The sequence below is a fragment of the Xiphias gladius genome, chromosome 19 (assembly GCF_016859285.1).
Source record: "Xiphias gladius isolate SHS-SW01 ecotype Sanya breed wild chromosome 19, ASM1685928v1, whole genome shotgun sequence".
In the NCBI taxonomy this organism is placed as follows: domain Eukaryota; kingdom Metazoa; phylum Chordata; class Actinopteri; order Istiophoriformes; family Xiphiidae; genus Xiphias; species Xiphias gladius.
Genome location: NC_053418.1, coordinates 27,849,609 through 27,865,001, shown reverse-complemented (window position 1 = coordinate 27,865,001; position 15,393 = coordinate 27,849,609). Strand labels below are relative to the sequence as shown.

The 15,393-nt window shown below is 37.1% G+C and overlaps 1 protein-coding gene across 1 annotated transcript in view; it reads right to left on the bottom strand.

Annotated features, from left to right (window-relative positions):
* Window positions 1–12,855: 12,855 nt before the first annotated feature.
* stxbp1b (syntaxin binding protein 1b) overlaps window positions 12,856–15,393 on the bottom strand; it is a 39,096-nt gene continuing 36,558 nt past the window's right edge. The window contains exon 21 of the mRNA XM_040154910.1: window positions 12,856–13,673. The gene's annotated coding sequence lies outside the window, so the exon portion shown is untranslated. The remainder of the gene's footprint in view (window positions 13,674–15,393) is intronic.

Here is a 15,393-nt window from a genome sequence, read left to right as displayed (position 1 = left end):
CGCGTCCACAGTCTCGTCTGTGGTTAGGTTCAGACAACAAAAGTGCTTTGGTGTGACATCTGCAAGATCAGAAATTGGGGCGGAAGAGAAGTATGTTCTCTGTGGTCATTTCACTGATACTAGCAATGATACTATTACTTGCTATCTTAACTCGATGAATGCCTAATAAAGTACCCTGGATAAAAGTATTCCTACTGTATGTGGTTGCAGAGTTACTGAAAGTATAAGATTTCATAATGTTAGTTTCCCTCTGTCATTGCTCACTTTTTCATTGAGCGCTTGTCAAATGCTGATTAGACAGGATAACTGGCCTTTTGGCTGTTCCTCTGATGAGTTTACATGGAAGTGAAATTCTGACACCTTACTGAGCACAAGTTAAATTTTCAAGCAAAGTTAAAAAAAAAAAAACATTCTTGCAAATATTGTTTGACTCACGTTTGGCATAATTACGCTGATATATCATGAATGAAAAACCACAATTTTCAAAACTAGCATATCATGACAAAGAGAATTGACAAAATTACACTGTTTCATTATTCTGATTTAAGAGAAGAATTTACCCAGAGGATTTACTGAATTGAAGCTTTGATTTTTAATTTGACTACTAATCACTTTTTGATATCAAACCATATTTATACATCAGCAGCTTCTTCATGTTGACCAAAATAGTGCTTTTCTTCGCAGAGCATATTATATATATATATATATATATTTAACCCATTTTAGGCATATTCAATATGTACATTCTGTAACATCTGTTCAGTATTTTGGCATTGCATTGCCATATGTACTTCAATAGCTATAATACAAACATTAATGTTATGGTAGTTTGTATATACTGTAGATTGCTAATAGTCCCTATATGAAATGACTCCATATAACTTTTTATAATATTAAATAGTTTACAGTAGAAGAGCGTTTAATATTCTCCAAGATTATAATACAAGTTCACATCACTCATGTTTTATTTCACGTCTTGTCCCAATAGCTTGAAATGCAGAATGTGCCCTGCTCTATATCAGTTCTGTCTCCTAGAAATGACCTTCCTATACCACTAAACTGCAACAGCAAATACGTATTGTAGAAAAAGTCATTACAACCAGATAACGTTTTCTATTCTACATAATGAGGACATAATCTTAATTTACATATTTTGCAACTTGAAAATATGTTGATACTGAACAATTAAATGTTTACAGAAGACGTATTTATTTTCTGCCAAAATATCTGATCTTTTATTACAATATCCACTTGTTGTGACTCCTGCATTATTAAACTGTTTTATGGTTCTGTTTAGACTCTCACAGAACTGGGTTAAGGTTGGGGAAAGATCCTGGTCTGTTTTAATACTGAAAAAGTTCACAGTGACTTCAGACCCAACCTGTTTGTTTCCATTTAACCAAAACCACCATCTTTCCTTAAACTTAATTGAAGTGCTTTTGATTCACAGGCAGGACTGTGGATGGGTACTCTGGTCTCTGGGGTGACAGTGGTGCGCTTTTTACAACTGTCATCCACCTCAACGACCTCTTAATGACTCTGCTGCTGTTAATAAATGTAGCTTCATTAATTCATTATTCAATTAGAAATAAATTATTTCTAGGAGATAGGGCTATATGAAACCCCATCCAAACACCTACACAGTAGAGATCCTATATGAATTAGCATTTCATTATCCTGCTTTCTGTGGGATGCTGATGAGGACTGAGACTCAGTGATGAATCAGTGAGCTGCAAACACTGATCAAATTGGAGGATCCTGTGATAATTAATAAGGTGTACTCACACTCTGAAGAACAGAAGAAAAAGGTCAGGCCCCCATTCAGTTTTGTACAGAAGCCAGTATGACCAAATCAGACAGCCATACTATTCATTGCCTGGGGGAAGTGTAACTTAAAAGATACAGCTGCAGTGTGCCCATCAAGGTCATATAAAAATGAAACTGATTTGCCAGCTTATTACATCCACCTAGCTAAAACTGAAACGTCCATTTTTTGCCAGAGTTAATTTTTAACTGTTGACCCTTAGTTAGATTCAACAACCATTAAAATAACAATAAAAGCAGAAAACACTTAAAATCATAACAAGAGAAGTCAGATATAACAAATCAGCTGAACAGAGAATAAAACGTTCAAGTAAGACACAAAACTTACATAGAGGGAAATGTTCTGTGTAATCAATACAAAAAAAAAACATGGTATACAGATAATCAGTGCAGGCAGTTAATATAGGACAACATAATCACAGGTAGAGGATTGCAAGAGACCACAGTAAAAACCAAGACTATCTGATAAACACAGACAGGAAGTCAAGCAAATAAGAACAGACGAGCATGAAGCTACTAGGGATGATGGCAAGTCTGGCTGTTCAACGATGAGTTACATTTACAGTATACCAGGAAGGGTAGACTTAAATATTAGAAACACCTCTCTTTATTATATAATACAATTCAACAGCAGCCCAACCTTCAGCCTCTCTGAAACAGTTTCAACAAAAACTGAACCTTGGACCCCTCATGAAGGTAGGAATTGTTGCAGAGCTGCTGTATCAGACTGCATTAGTTTAGATAGTTTTAACCTAGTAAACTGGTCACTGAATGTACATTTCCATTATTGTGCCCACAATATGTATTTGTGACTGAGGCAATAGAGACTGAGATTATGCAAAGTTCGTACAGAACTAACTCTCCCCTACTGTAAAATGAGATAAATGACGTAAATACTATCTATTCAGCATGGCTCCACTTTGTAAAAATAACAACTGTCTTAATAAGTAATTAAGTTTCATATTAAGATCTTAAAAACTTACTTTCCTTTAAAAGGACCCTCGGTGGGATGAAACAATTCAATTTGTAATTGCAGTTTTGTTTCTAGATCTTAAAAGGAGCATCTGTACATTGAAATACAATAGATCCTTTTCACTGTCAAAGTGTGTTAAAAAATGACATTTGATTGTGGAAACTTCCTGGTACAGGCTGACTTGATTTGAAAATGGGTGAAATAATCTCATCCCATTGGCAGACCTTTCATTTGTTTCAAGAAAATAACAAAATGAGTTGTTGAGGCAGACTTTTTTTAGTGTAGTCCCCATAAAGCGGCGTTAAATTGCACTGATGCTTTGTAGATTTGTTTCAGAGGTGAAGCTACAGTATTTGCACCCACAATGAATGCACAGACAAAAACATCTTAAAAACTGGATGACACAGATCTATAGATTAGTAGATGTAGAACACTGATTGGTGACTGACAAAATGATATTGGGGCAGTTAGTGTGTGTACTGTGTCTGCAGTGTTGGAGTTGTACATAGGAAAAAGATCAGTCACAGCAGAGTGCTGTGAAACTCTGCTGCAGAAAGGGGGCAAAACAGTCAATCATATGTGTGACTTGTATTTGGTCTGTTCCTTTAAAAGTGTTTGTTCATTCCATAAGCCTGAGAAATATTTTAGTATCTGGTGTTTTCATAACTGTAACCATAATCCATAGTAATACATTAGAGCGAAGTATACCAAATTGAGAAAATAGCAGTACATTCTTTCTATAATGTATTTTAGGCCAATTCTATTTATGATGGTTATGTTATATTTTTGTAATCTAATGACATAATTCCACTACAGTGAGATAATAGAGGTTACCAGAGAAATGTAGGAGTTTAGTGATAAGAGGTATGAATAATGCAACACTAAATTGTCTGAATTCAAGGATGATCTTTTGGTGAGAAAACTGTGCTATTTTAATGATGTCTAAATGAGATCATGTTTTTTTGTTTTTTTTGAGTGCAAACTGTTTAAAAATGATCTAGCTTGTCCAGAAAAGGCTGCACACAGATTTCTAGAGCTGTATATACAGTAAATGGTGAGAAGTTAGATAATTTTGTTAAACACAATTAAGTAACCCCTTTGTGGCTGATGTGACTGCTAACATCTCGTGTGTTTCCCTTTCCATGTCCTATCACAGCTGTCCCGGCACAAAAATATCTTTCAGAACAAATCACTTATTCCTGTATTGGTTCTTACAATCTTTTTTTTTTTCAAATGTCAGAAAAAGTTAAATACTTCCAAATATTCCCCAAACAGATTTCCTTTAGACACAATAAAAAAAAAAAAATACATGTTGTGTTGCATATTGGGTGTGAAGAAAATCTGACAAGAAGTTGACAGAGCTGTTTGGAGTTTTTTTTTTTTAACCTTGTTAAAATACTTTTTCAGGTGTGTAGGTTCCAGGATTCATGAAGCAATAAGACAGATGCCTGGACAGCAGGCAGGAAATAGCTTGGATTTCTTTGAGACGTGGTGCGGAATTCTAACTGTTCCAGTGATTCTGTGTCAGCTGTTGAAGGGCTGATGGGTTGATTCTTTAACATAATGCACTTTTTGAGCGCAAATTTTAAAGGATAACCCTGGTAATATTCAATGTTTTTTCTTTCTCAAAACAAATCCCATTTGTAGATCCAATCCAACCATGAATGTATCCTTCTTACTAGTATTGTGTGTGTATCAAAGCCTGATATATCTTATTCCTCTGTGCCATTGAGCTCCATTGTTGTCCGGAAACTATTAAAAACACATCAGTGAGCCACACTGTTAGAGTTGGTTGACATGGTCCTTCATTACCATGAACACACAGTGTAATTTATTTTGACTCAATCCCACACAAACTCTCTTGGTGTCATAAATACTCACTATCACACCTAATGTGAACCAATCTGCAGCTGAAAATAGTCAATGACAAATACACTGTTTCCTTCTGTTTTAATAACATTTGTTAAGATCTAGTGTCCAGCTGTTTTAGGAAATTACTGAGCCTCTTTCAAAAATGAAACTATATTTGTGAGCTGTTTTCAAAGATTTACATCCTCAGTACGATCAAATGGGCTTCAAGCTGAGAGCTACAGACAGAGTAGGGAAGTCAGAAAAAAAATACATAAAGCATATCAAATATTTTAAAATCACTGCACAGCACTTGTATAGCACAGAGAATTCAGTGAGCCAGGTTGTGTACGTAAATATGGCATCTCACTTCCAGAATGTCTGTCTTATTCCGTTCACAATAACCATAATGTACATAACTGGTTAGTTCTGGTTGGCATCGGGATCTCTGCAAGAGTTTATGCAGATTTACAAATGGTTACACCAATATGCATATTAACATAGCAAACTACTGGCAGGAAACTTAAAAAATTTGGTTAGGATTAGGAGCAGGGTCAGGGTTAGGGTGAGGGTTACCCTAAGGTGTGAACAGAGGACAGAGGTCAGCAAAACTCTGTAAATTTACACTCTTCTTTTTTGCACAATGTAATTAAGGTGAAAACAGTACTGAACTTTACGATCTGTCTTCTCGTAATGTGATGTGATATGTAATTGTGAATTAAGTATCTTTTGGGTTTTGAACTGTTGTTCAGTGCAATCTGGCCAGCAGGATGCATAGAGCCAGACAGCAAACATACTGTGGTTTAGCAGTGTTGACGAGTGTTGATCACTGTCTCCTAACTAAGGCTGGATTTTTAACAAGGCAATGTGAGCAGCTTCTCCCGGACTCCCAGGGGCCCTGGGACCCTAAGGTTGGCTGTGTCTCAGTTGGTTTGTAGAAATTTGTGCAGCTGAAAATTAGTTTGAGAACATGCACCACTAATTGTATTATAAACACAAATGATAAGAGGCTTAGCTGAGTCCTACATTATTTCTAATCTTGCCTAATTTTACATATTCAAGGTGGAGGTTTTTTGTAAACATCACTATTTCTCACCAAAACACACTGTGTAGTTTGGCCAGATCTAACGAATATGTTGAAAGAAAGCTTTCAAAAAGCTGACACCGAGATTCTATACATCCATGTGTGCATCCTAGCAGTATTCTTCTTCTTTGCCTTTGTTGGTGCATTGATACATTTCTTGGCAGGTTGCCACCACCAACTGTTGCTCAGTAAAATGGTAAAATCCGTTGATTGTTTTTTGAGTCATCCATCAATTGTTTGGGCTAAAAAAAATGCCAGAAAATATTCAGAGCACAATTTTGTGTTGATGTCTTCATAATGTTTGTTTTGTACGACCAACAGTTCAAAGCGCAAATCATTTGAATTTAAACGATATAAAACAGATAACGCAGCACTGTGAACAGTGAATGTTTGCATTTTTTCCTAACAAATTATTTAAACAGCAACAGCAGTTAACAAAATTGTTGTAAATTTTCTGTTTATCAACCAATAGATTAATCAAATAATGGTGTTATAACTGAATATTCCTAAATCAATGTGGGCTTAATTAGTACAATCAAATATGACAGGATACATAATGCAAAAAGATTGGAGGAAGACAGGGCTCTTTAGGGGCAACTCCTTCCCTACCCAGGGCGCCCAAATAGATTAATCCAGCCTGGTTCTAACTAGTAAATGATGCTGTGTGGATCACTTCAGGACCACCCATTTCTGCAGTCAAGGCAGTGTAAGCCTGCTCACTCCCAGTTTCACCTGATTCAATAAAACAAGTTCATTTTATTCATGGGGAAAGTAGTAAGTAAGCTAGTACTTTTGCATTTCTCTCTTCTGCCTGCTGCTGCTTGACTACTGCTTTAAAATGCATCATATACACTGGGCTATTGCTCTGTTTTAAAGTGGGGGACAATCTCATTTATATCGAGCTGGCCTCCGTTCCTTTTTTCTATTAGCAGCATGCTGACTTCACCAAATGCTGAAGAGTTTCTACTTCCTTTTTTTTCAGAATTTTTGTGAATGATGACAATGATGTTTTAATAAATTATATGCACCAATTATATCAAGGGTGAGATTACACAAAGACCCTGAGAAAAACTCCTCTCACTGTAATTTCAGCGTCACACAACCTCAGATCTTTTCTACATGTTAACAAGCATAAATATCTTTCATGCTTTGCAGTGCATGATATACCAGTAGTAAACAGGTGTGTCAAATAAGGAATTTGGATCACCAAGTTATTGGTATCACTGATAAGCACCTTATTATTAGAGGTTATAGGATATTGATAAAGGTCTCAGAATTGGAAAATGATTTAACATCATTTGGCTTTATGACCAAGGCAGCCCGACTCCCCCTGTCATGGTTTGCTGTGCAATACATTATTGCTCACACTCAGCCCTGTTTAGGATTGTCTCTGGATGAGACTAAGTTTAGGTAAGTGGCTGAAAGATGTTCCTTATCAGGATTGGGGAAGTTAACAAGATGTACATTTGCCAAACCAACACTACGTCCTCATCCATGAAGCTTCTTCTCATGTAAAAAAAAAAAAAAATATGAAAACACTTTCATTAGAGTATGTGGCTTCTCCAGAATTTATATGTGTTCTCAAAAAATTACGAAATTGTTTTTGAAAAGCTCAGATTTTTTTGCTTGTAACTGTGGCCCTACTCCACTGTAGATTTACAATCACAGGTAACAAGTAACCTTTTTTCAGATTCTACAGACACTTTATTGGAAATTTAAAATGATGTCTTTAGGTACATTCCTTGACTTGAGGCTGGGGACGGGGGATGGGGGACAGGGGAGGGGGTTTAGAGACTGAAACTCCAACTCAAGCTTTGTGGAATTCCCTCTGTATATACTTGACAACATGTTCTGCTTATATAAGCTTGTGCTGTATTCCTCACTGGAATTCAACACAGCCTGTGATGTATTCCACACAACAGAGGTGTACATGTGTTCAGCTGTTCTGAGCTTTGTATCTAGAAAATACTGGTTTCCATAGTGTTGAGGTGACTCACAACATCTTGTGCTGCCTCTCTGCCTGCGGCCTTGAGTGCACTAAAACGTTGTATAAATGGAGCTTGTGCCAGCAGAGCATTATCTCCACAAGATTTCTGAAAGGAAATGTAGTGTCTGTTGCTGCGTAAACCTCAGGCAGAAGGCTATTCACTTGGCAGGTAGAATACACATCAGTGAGGATTTCTATTGATGGACACTAACTTCTCCCATTTCCCTGGTTTACTGATTAGACATCCTGACAGCTCACTGCTTTCTCATTCTTACTTTTCGCTTCACCAGAAAAACCATGTTGATCGAGAAAGCAGTACAGCTTTAGTGGAAAATTGCTCTAAAAATAGTCTTTCACAGCTGAGTTCACATGCTTCAAAGCTCTCATAATGAAAGAGCCTCATCTGTCCCACGCTTTAAACATCAGCATACAGCAGCATTTGGAAAAGGCTCCCTCCAGTGGCTTCATTAGGAATTACAGCTGAATGTTTGTAATGTATTATGTAACCAGGTTAATCACATTAAAACTCAAGGAAGGCTGGACCATAATTTATCAAGGCAAACAAATGTGTTGCATAGAAAATTGTGACTAAATCAAAATTCTTAGGCAGAAATCAAAGACACCAGTGCAGTGTAAATAAGTACAGTTGTGAGGAAGGAGAAGAAAAAGAGGAAGACTAGGCATTATTGCCTTTGTGTCTAGACCTTGAGAAAATTTGTCTAAAGATAAATTTATTGAGGAATATATACCACGTAAGGTTATACACTATGTACTGACATTATAAAACTAGATTTTGATGAAGGGGCCCCTCCACAAGACAGGATCTAAGTATATAAAATGCAAGACCTACGTTGATGTCCTTGATGGACATTTAGTTTATATTATGCTTTTATGCTTATCAAATTACCACAAATGTATCGCCACATCCTGCGTTCTGCCACTACAGTTTTATTATTTCGATCACTGCCCAAATTTTCTGACCATAAGGTGATGGTTAAAACCTTTGTCTTCATCTCAGCAGTCTGGTACAACACACTTATGGACAGTAAGAGGGGCATAGACATCTGGAAAGAGTTTGTTGCAGAGCTGCTGCTACTTTGCATTGAAAAGAGTCATTTGAGATGGTTTGTGCATCTTTATTAACAAAAGAGCCTAAGGCTAAAAGTGTGTCTGTTCTAACTTTAAGACTCCTAAGTTCTTGGTCTAAGACTATTTCACAAAGTCTTTTGGCATTCGAAGTATCCCAAGTCCCAAGTCTGTCAAAGTTAGAGGCAGCCCAGAGGAATCGAAAGTCACTAAGATCTGCGCACAGGCATTAATGTGCTGCAGGTAATGTGCACTTCAGTGTTTTGTACAGATACAGTTAATTCAGAAAATATTCAGACCTCTTAATTTCTCTTCACATTGTTATGTTGCAGCCTTATACTATCATCATTTAAATTAATTTTCATCAATTTACACTAAATAAGCCATAATGACAAAGCAAAATCAGAATTTTAGATTTTTATTTTTTATTTTTTTGCAAATTTAGTAAAAAATTAAAAACTGAAATATAACACTGACATAAGTATTCAGATCCTTTGCTCTGACACTAGAAATTTAGCTCAAGTTCCTCCCATTTATCTTAATCATCTTTGAGATGTTTCTACACCTTGATTGGAGTCCACCTGTGGTAAATTCAACTGATTGGACATGATTTGGAAAGGTACACACCTGTCTATATACAGTCTCACAGCTGACAATGCATATCAGAGCAAAAACCAAGCCATGAGGTCGAAAGAACTGACTGCAGAGCTCAGAGACAGGATTCTGAAACTGAACAATCAGGGGAGAAGACCAAGAACCAGATCGTCAATCTGGCTGAGCTCCAGAGATCCTGTGTGGAGATGGGAGACACTTCCAAAAGGATAACCACAACTGCAGCACTCCACCGATCTGGGTTGAATGGCAGAGTGATGAGACAGAAGCCTTTTCTCAGTGAAAGACACATGAAAGCTGCTTGGAGTTTGCAAAAATGCACCTAAAGGACTCCCAGACTGTGAGAAACAAGATTGTCTGGTCTGATAAACCAAGATTGAACTGTTTGGCTTCAATTCTAACTGTCATGTCTGGAGGAAACCAGGCACCGCTCATCACCTGCCCAATACCATCCCAATGATGGTGCATTGTGGTAGCAGCATCATGCTGTTGAGGTGTTTTTTAGCAGCAGGGACAGGGAGACTGGTCAGGGTTGAGGGAAAGCTGAACAGAGCTAAGTATAGAGATATTCTTAATGAAAACCTGGTCCAGAGCGCTCAGGACCTCAGACTGGGGTTCACCATCCAACAGGACAATGACCCTAAGCTTACGGCCAAGACAACACAAGAGTGGCTTAGAGACAACTCTGTGAATGTCCTTGAGTGGCCCAGCCACAATCTAACATCTCTGGTGGAACCTGAAAATGGATGTTCACTTGACAGAGCTTGAGAGGATCTGCAGAGAAGAATAGCAAAAAATCCCCAAATCCAGGTCTGCAAAGCTTATCGTGTCAAATTATTTAAGCATAAAAGTGCAACATAACAAAATGCGAAAAAAAAGTGAACGGTCTGAATACTTTCTGAATGAACTGTAAAATGATAGTGAATTTTTAAAACCATATTTTGATGGCAGACATTTAATACAGGTTCAATTGGCTCCCCAACAAATCTAACCAATTCGGTAAAACCGGGAGCACTATAATCGTTCTGGTCCTGCATCCTGAAGTCTGTCCCAAAGCTCTGATATCTGCAGTGAGGAGCAAGGAGAGATCTCTGAGTACACATGAGTGAAGATAAACAAGGGCTTCGGTCAAAAAGCAAAAAAAATAAAAAATAAAATCTCCTTTTCTAACCACTTTTCTTTGACCTCGATGGAAAACATCATGATGTCAAGAAAAGATGTGAAGGAATTATGCAATGGCGGATGTTATTGACATGGATCTGCCATTATGAAACTACAATGTTCAAAGATGGACTACAAAAAGCAAATCTTAGATACTTTGTCCCGTGCATTCTTACCTTGTTTAATGCAGGCTTTATGAACGTGGACAACCCAGATGAAAGTATTACTTCATTGCCAAGGTTGGAATTGAAATAAAAAGGAATGTAGGCTACCAGTCACAAAAGTGAAAAAAAATGGTTGTCCCATTGAGAATGGTTGCTCATGCACACCCCCTGTCCACTCATATTTATCGACATGAATCCCAATTAGTATGATTGTATGAAAATAATTGTTACATTTATGCAAGATAGGCATAACACAGTAGGCCTACAAATCTACTACTGTACATATCATTCTTAAGTTTCAAAACTGGCGAAACAAACATCATCTGGCTAAAAACGTCTCATATCCCTTTTTCTTGAAAGACAGACAGAGGGACAAAACCAGTATTTTTACTTCAATACTTTAACAACATTTTGCTTCTAATACTTATGTACTTTTACTTAAGTATGCTTTTCCATGCAGGACTTTCAGTTGTAAAGGAGTATTTTTATATTGCTGGTACTTTCTTGGTACTTTTACGCAAAGAATCTGAATACTTTGTCCATCACTGATTGTATACAGCTGAAGAGATGATCCAGTTTAGCCCTTCCTTTATTAGGGCAAAGGTTTCAACATCTGTGACTGAAGAACAAATAATTAATGATATTCCTAAAGGCTGTCAATACAACAATGCTCAAAGTGAAGATATATAACTAATGCAAACTAAGCATAGGTTACTGTAAAACCGAAACTTCACTTTTATAATTTTACAACTGCAGCGTAACATTCATAGTTTGCCCGTGGGTGTAAAACTGTTGAAAGTTAATAAGTAATGCTAACTTACATGATGATCTGCTTCCCTTGTCGGTCATTATCGTTTGTTTTCGTGAACTTTAACTTAAAAATAGTGAATCTGTAGCTCTTATTAATAAAACAACCATAAGCAACTTTCTTTGTTCATTAGAAATATTTAACTCTGCACGATCTGTCATTTCCCCTTTGAATCTGTATCATAGAGAATATATTCAGAGAGAAGAGGAACTCTCCTCTCAGGACAAAAAATCACATTTTACTTGTCTATCATCATTTCCAGAAAATTCATAGTTTGAAGTGACATATATTTACTTAATTTCCACTTTCCCTATAACATTAAGGCTAATAAATAATTTCTACAAATTATATGAAATTATCTGAAATAGACGTCGCTTCAGATGACTTTCGAGAGGAAAGGACGTCTCATCTCTCTCATTTCTCCTAAAACACGTTCCTTTCATCCGTCATCTTTTCACTCCATAGAAGACCTAAGTGACGGAAATGCGGATCCAATTAGTGGAACTGAGTGCCCCTGGTGGTAAGATAAGATCCTTTGATTAGTTAGGGGTCCCCTAGGAAAAGCTGTAGGACAAGGCTGATGAGAGGGGCTTCTTACATACTATTAGCCTACTAAGCAGCAGAAAATGGATGGATGGATGGACGAATGGATAATTGTGCACTGGGGCCTCTGGGGCCCCTGAGGATCTAGGGCCTGTGTAGATTAAAAGCAATGACACGTATTCTGCACAGTGAATAATTTTACTTTTGATACCTTCTATTTATTATACTTATTTTGCTATTATTGCGCAGGTACATAGGATCTGAGAACAAAAGCCAAAAATTCCAGACACTGTGCATCAACTGTAGTCACTTTATTAAACACACTTCAGTCCTTAGACAATCATTAAGGAAAAATTCATTAATAAAGTGAGTACAAGTGATGGAAAGTCTTTAGGATTTTTGCCTTTTGTTCTCAAGTTATAATTTTGGGCTAATAGCAAGTAAATAAATAATAAAATTGACTTTACTTGACTTTTACTTGAGGAAAATATTTGAATAATTTTTCCACGTATGCTCAAACCTTACTGTTTCATGTTCATTTTGACCTCACATGGAGGAGAGCGGAGTTCAACAAAAACTAAATGAAGAGTTTAATGGAAGCCACTTTATTAGCTGAACACACATCCTGCAGCAAGTTTTTTTTCAAGGATGTGGACATAAAAACAGAGACTTGTGATAATACTGACCTCTTTCTTCATACACAGTGGATCACTAGTTACAGAAAATCACTATACAAAAATAACCAATGACAACTTTATGGTCAAACATGGGGAAGCAAAAGGAAACTGAATCTCTACAGGATAAAAATACAATGCCAGAAACACTGCCGAGTATTGAGAGAATGCACAAGAGACTATCCAGCTATATTGTATAATTACCCTTCAAAGGCTTAATCTACAGCTAAATATAACATCAGAGTACATTGGAATTTCCAAGGTCAGACACATCACTGTAAATCTGATTATTTGTACAGTATTGCATGGTTGCTACTGTATGGAAAGCACTACATACAAACTGGCATGATCCAACAAAATAAAAAAAGAAAGTTGATAGTGTATTGGTAGGGGAGGGATAACATTAGAACTAGATGTACAAATAATGTGTCAAATCCATGAGTCTCCAATGAAATAGACCACTTTGTTCCATTATAACTGTGAAGCAGTGGAATAGTGTCCATGTATACTCAACCCTCTGGACCCTCCAGTTTTCATTTATAGCCCACTATCCCTGAGTCTCATCCAGTCATCTAAACTAATTCACATACATTACTTTTCCAAGGGAATGATCATCCAACAATATACAATGGACAACATTCAACACAAATTCACTCTTACAATAAACTTTGATCAACATCAACACACTCAATTTAAAACACAGTTTGGTTTATACGGTAACAGCAACTGAATTGTATACAACATCAAATGTATGATGTGTCATGCTGGGGGGGGGTCATAGCTTGGTGTGACTGCTGTATTAGGTCCGGGGAGGGATCATTACGGGAGCTTCTTAACTGGTCTGCTCTTCCTTCTCTAAGTCTTTGATGGTTTTTAGATGGCGAGAAGGGGTGAAGATATCAGTTGATCCTGAAAGACACAAGAGGATGTATGATCACTTTTCAGTATTATGATTACAATGACCAAAGGGAGGTATTGTCAGTCTACGACATTAATCTATATACTTTAAAGAAGACAGTGTTTGGTTGGTCAGCTTGGATCAATCTAATATCCCAAATCATCCATGTGTTTCTCCATTCTAAAATTAAATGGTAATCCCAGTTTATTACAGTTTGGGTCTTAATTTCAGGGGTCATTCCTGTCTGTAATAATACGATTGGAGTAACCAAGTTAATTGCTGAGAATGATACTGGGAACATGGTGATATCACAGAGGTCTGATTGGGCACTAAGACGATCAAGACAGGTTTTAGCCAGCCCAGTACTTCTAGGAAATACATCTATAGTGGACGATTCCACGCCTCATGATTTACATCCAATGCCAACGTCTGATGCCATTGCAGGAAGTAGTGTTCCTTACTGTATACTGAATTTAGCGAGGCCAAAATGACAGGTGTGGAGATTTGGCTGGAGACCGGAGTTTGCGTCCCATCACAGATTTGCAAAGCCCCTACACAACTATGGTCCGCCCCCACAGGTTTTTTCACTTATGTTGCCTTCTTAGACCTCTTCTGAAGGACTGTGTGGGCGTGTACAAACTAGGCTTGATTGACCTCTCCCTGACTTACCTGTCAGGTTTGTTACACCTGTTGGGCCAATACAATTTAGCCAGTTATCCTTGTTATTGGTCCATAAATTTTATGATGTCACATACATAATTGCAATCATAGTTCCACCTAACCATATTTTAACCACAGTTTGTTTTTCATAACCGTGGTCTTTCCCTAACCTTAATCACAGTACAGTTGCCATGTGCAGATATTGCATACAGTGAGAATTTTAAAAACACTGGCAATGAAAAAACGTCCCCAAAATTTAATCTTTTTTTTTTTCTTTTTCTTTTTTTATCATCCAATATCAGTGGTCTTGTCCGGTGATAGGGTTGGTTTTAACAAACTACCAGAAAGTATTATCTAAACTGAATATTTTTAACATCCATTTTAGTTTACATGGATGTATTAAGAAAACGAAATATCATGTTTCAAGATGGCATCCCCTTTCATTCCAGTGAAAGATGTTAACCATGCACATAAAACAAAACACTTCTGAGGATTTCGTCTGGGGCTCATGTAGCATGAGCATATTGGAGTTACTTCTGCAGTTTACAAACCGACTTCCTGCTTCAACTTTGACCCACTGTGCTCATTGTAATTTTGCACAGGGGGTTACCTTTGCAAAGAGGGATTATTAGCGACATTTCAAGTGCAATCACTTTGAGTTTTAACTCCAAATTAATTGATAATCTGGATAACCTTTTGGGTTTTTCACAACCTGTCATGTTTCTTGTCCCGTTGGACTCTGTTATATTTATTTCACTGTGTCGCTAGATCTCAGCAATTACTGGTATGTCATTTTGGAAGTTTAGAAATCTGTAGGCGATGTCAAGGTTTTTTAATACAAAAAAAAAAGATTAAGACAAATTCATGTTGGAATTACTTCAGCAGAGAAACTTCAGGAAATTCATCCTTTACATTGAATGGAATTTTAGTTTCAGGCTTAGGTTCTTGTGTATTGTTGTCTTTAACAACTGATTGCTTGCTGCACATTTGTTCTGCTCACCATCAGCCTTTGCATCTGCATCTTACAATCCGATCTCCACTGCCAGTCCAGCACCACCACCGCCACATTCA